Source organism: Misgurnus anguillicaudatus, chromosome 4, assembly GCF_027580225.2.
Source record: "Misgurnus anguillicaudatus chromosome 4, ASM2758022v2, whole genome shotgun sequence".
Taxonomy (NCBI): Eukaryota; Metazoa; Chordata; class Actinopteri; order Cypriniformes; family Cobitidae; genus Misgurnus; species Misgurnus anguillicaudatus.
In genome coordinates this window covers 7,593,842-7,598,055 of record NC_073340.2, presented here as the reverse complement: position 1 = coordinate 7,598,055, position 4,214 = coordinate 7,593,842, and the positions used below count along the sequence as shown (strand labels likewise).

At 40.8% G+C, this 4,214-nt stretch overlaps 1 long non-coding RNA gene across 1 annotated transcript; it reads left to right on the top strand.

Annotated features, from left to right (window-relative positions):
- Positions 1-253: 253 nt before the first annotated feature.
- Positions 254-3,375, top strand: LOC129420520 (uncharacterized). Its single transcript, XR_012369202.1, has 4 exons — positions 254-2,222; positions 2,851-2,998; positions 3,107-3,166; positions 3,330-3,375. It is a non-coding gene; the product is annotated as an uncharacterized lncRNA (long non-coding RNA).
- Positions 3,376-4,214: the final 839 nt, after the last annotated feature.

Here is a 4,214-nt window from a genome sequence, read left to right as displayed (position 1 = left end):
TCTTTCGTGTATCTTGCGAATTGTATGCCATACAGACCCGTTTGCCACTGAACCTGCATTAACGACAACAGTGGGGCCTCCAGCCTTAGTCAAACGGGTTGGCATGTATGGTCGGGTCGTGATTTTGGCGCTTTCGTGTATCTTGCGAATAGTATGCCATACAGACCCGTTTGCCACTGAACCTGCATTAACGACGAGAGTGGGGCCTCCAGCCTTAGTCAAACGGGATGGCACGTATGGTAGGGTCGTGATTTTGGCGCTTTCGTGTATCTTGCGAATAGTATGCCATACAGACCCGTTTGCCACTAAACCTGCATTAACGACGAGAGTGGGGCCTCCAGCCTTAGTCAAACGGGTTGGCACGTATGGTCGGGTTGCGATTTTGGCGCTTTCGTGTATCTTGCGAATAGTATGCCATACAGACCCGTTTGCCACTGAACCTGCATTAATGACGACAGTGGGGCTTCAAGCCTTAGTCAAACGGGTCGACAGGTTTCATAATCTCTTAAAGATTGGAAGGTGACCCTTAGTTACCATATATACCTTCGCATTGGGCCCCTAATTTGCTAAATCCTCGTCTGTTGATAACATAATTATGCCGCAATAGTTATCCTGTCTGGAACTAAGCTGATTTAAACCACAACACTGTGTGACACTTGCATTACATGTGAACGGCCCCTACGCTAATATGATTTTGTTTTTCCCTCCCTGTCTCGTCCTCGACCCCGAGGACAGTGAGACAAACAGACCCAGTTCCGGTAAATGTGAAAGTCGGCACACCTCTGATCTACTGGCCGTCCTTCAACGTGATGCCCAGCTGATGCCGGACCAACGATCACCGGCAGAACCCGCTTAATCTCCGCTTAATCTCCGCTTAATCTCCGCTTAATCTCCTTATCCGTTTATATGTCTGTATATATATATATATATATATATATATCCCAAGGGTTTATTCCTCCTAGGACTTTTTTTATTTCCCCGGCTAAAAAGCCTGGGTTTTTTTTCTCCTAGGGTTTTTTTTAAAGGGGGGGTTTAAAGGTATTTCAAGCATTCTGACTTATTAACACAGTTATAGAGTTGTTTCCTCATGCTAAACGTAGGCAAAGTGTCAAAACCGCAGTTGGGCGCGTTTCAGAGTATTTCTGTGCCGAATGCACTTCGCCAGGGTTCGTACAAGTTTCGGCTAGTTTTTTTCGATTACAGTTCGAACTGACGTTTCAGGGGTTTTCGAAACGTATCACTTCTTTATATGGGCTTCCGGCGGAAAACTTCCCCCGGAAAACCCCGCCCAGCCGTCAGTCAGCGAGAGACGCTAGAGCTTGCTAACAGCTTATCACGCCACTCAGCTTTGTTTAATTTCAAAAGTCAACAATGGCACAACAAGAAGTGTGTTTTTGGATGTAAGGAGAAGACATCCAGCCTTATGGAAACAATGGATATAGTTTATTATCCGGATTAGCAGCGGAGTTTTGCGTGTGTGTTTGATGCTGTGGATTTTCAGAACCGGGTCATGACGAGTTACACGTGGTATGTAAGACTTCTGTCTTATGTTGGAAATAGGCGGGTGTATATTATATAAATGACACAAACATGTAGTGAATCATAAGTTAAAACAGTGTTGTATAGTGTTGCATGACTCGTACTCGCTCCTCCTGCGGTAGTAACTCCTCCTTCTTCATTTTTTCGTACGTTATCGGAAAGATTCGGTAAAGCTAATCTTTCTTTTATAAATCTGATTAAACTAAAGACTCTTCAGAGATATAAAGGATGTCATACTACTCTATAGGTACTCCAGATTAACATCAGAAATGCAGAAACAGCGTGTGTTACGTGAGCTTTAACCCGGGGAGGCAGCCTTTTTGGGCTTAACTTAGCTTCCTCTTCTAGACGTTACATTAGTAATACGCTCGTTTATAATGTTGAGTCATAGCCGCAGCAAATTTCGTCTTGAACTCTGATGCCAGTTCAGCCGAGCCTCAGATGACTGCCATTTATTTGGTCAGCGACGGACAAAAGGTTGATGAAACAGGTGAGTCTACTGTCATTGTTTTCTTTCCTGTGGTTGGAGTTCATTTAATCAATCACAGATTCTAACAGTCAAAGTTTTTGTGTTTTTCATGATCTGTGCTTTTTGATTATAATATTAATACAGATGAGGTGCTTGGGGTGAGTGGCTTTACCAGCAGGATGTGCCAAAAAGCCATGAATCTGATGACAAACAGGTAACAAACTTAAATTATCATTGATGTGTAAATTCTAGAGCAGGAGTCTCCAACCTCTTTGTGAGCAAGGGCTACCACAATGGACATAGTGTTAGCCTTTCTGGAGGGCTACTTTTTGATATAGTCTACTCAAAACTTTTTTGTTTATTTTATTTGACTTGTTGATATGTTTTAGTATTGTTTAAAATATTAACATGCGTAAACCAAGACAAGCTAATATTAAAATATCCACCATGTTGGAGCTCTAGAAGTAGTTGCGCAATTATGTCTCATACTGTTTCAGAAACACGCTTGGCGAACAGAATAATGAAAAAAGGGTCATTATATCTTTATCTGGAGCGACAGTTTATGTGCCGTACCCTTCGCTAAGGGCCCTTCAAGGGTGTATGAAAAATGGCCAGATTTTAGATTCTCAAAGCTTGAAAGTTATGTGTAGAATGTCAGGTGAAAAAATAAACTGATATTGTAAGTTATCAAAACAAGTTTGTGAAAAGAACATTTGATGTTATATTATTTATTTATGCATTAATGTGTTATAAATATATATATTTAGTTGATTAAGTGGTTATCGCTGTAAGATTGATAGAAATTTGTAGATATAATATCTATTTGATCTTAATTTCATCAGAAGGCTAACAACAATCTAGATGATGCCAAATTTAAGACTGGCACCATTCCCAAGACAAAGAGTTTCATTAATCCATATGAACCCAAGGAGAAGACGGACCCCAACCCTGCCAATCCCAAGCCAAAGAAGCCAACCTCATCTACTAGCGGTGAGTCTACTGTCATTGTTTCCTTTCCTGCTGTTAGATTTCATTTAAATCAATCAAAGTTTTTGTGTTTTTCATGATCTGTGCTTTCTGATTATAATATTAATACAGATAAGGTGCCCGGGGCGATTGGCTTTACCAGCAGGATGTACCAAGAAAGAGAAGAAACAGGTAACAAACTCAACATTGTGCTCTTTACATAAAGATTTATGTTTACTCAGAACATATGTTAAAAGAGTTAACTGATTGTAGATTCTCAAAGCTTGAAAGTTATGTGCATAGTGTCAGGTGAGAAATAAACTAATATTTTTCATGTTTCTTTCTGTATTTGCAGGTCACCATCAACCAAGTTTCAAAATAAACGTGTAATCTTTGCATTATTATTGTACTATTGGATACATCTCAGGGTTTCCTGCATAAAATTTGTTAGTTAAGGTGGTAGGGTTGGGCAAGTGGGCGGGCCAGAGGGCGTGACAATCAAATAGGCGGGGCGTATGCGTCATGATGAGAATTAAAATATTTTTATTTAAAACACTCAAATAAAACTCAATTTCGAAGAAACTAAGTGAAACTAAAGGGTTAATCAACACAAACTAAAGCAGATGTTGTAGAACGTCAGGCGAACAATGATAGATGGCGCAAAAATTGTAAAAACTGATTATTTCCTACTATTAATAACATTATCTTAAAGGAGTGTAACTACTGTAGCATGTAAATATTTGCGCATAAATAAAGTGAGCAAGAGCGCTCAACAATTATATCTAATCAACAGGCACGTGAAACCCAGCTAGCAGGTTGCTCAAACAACAAAATCACCAGCTAACTTGCTTTAAATTTGCAAGAACTATAGACTAATACAATAACAGGCTTAAATAAACCCAAAACATAAGTCCTCTTACAGTTCTCACGGACACGCGTTTTATCAACTGGCCATCCTCCAGACATGACGGACCACGTCTTTATCTCATTTCGGCCGCGTGGCACACGTTCACGCTCGTGGTGTGAAGCGCGTCCGCGCTATTCTCCGAGATGTTTTATCAACTGGCTAGTTATCCTCCAGACAGTGACGGTCCGGACCACATCTTTCTCATATCGGCCGTGTGGCACGCGTCCCCGCTTGCGTGTATGCGCTATTCTCTGAGATGCACTTGACGGCCTTTTGTGCTGCGAATTTATTATTTTTTATGGACAACCTAGTTAAGGCGGTAGGGTTTCCAAG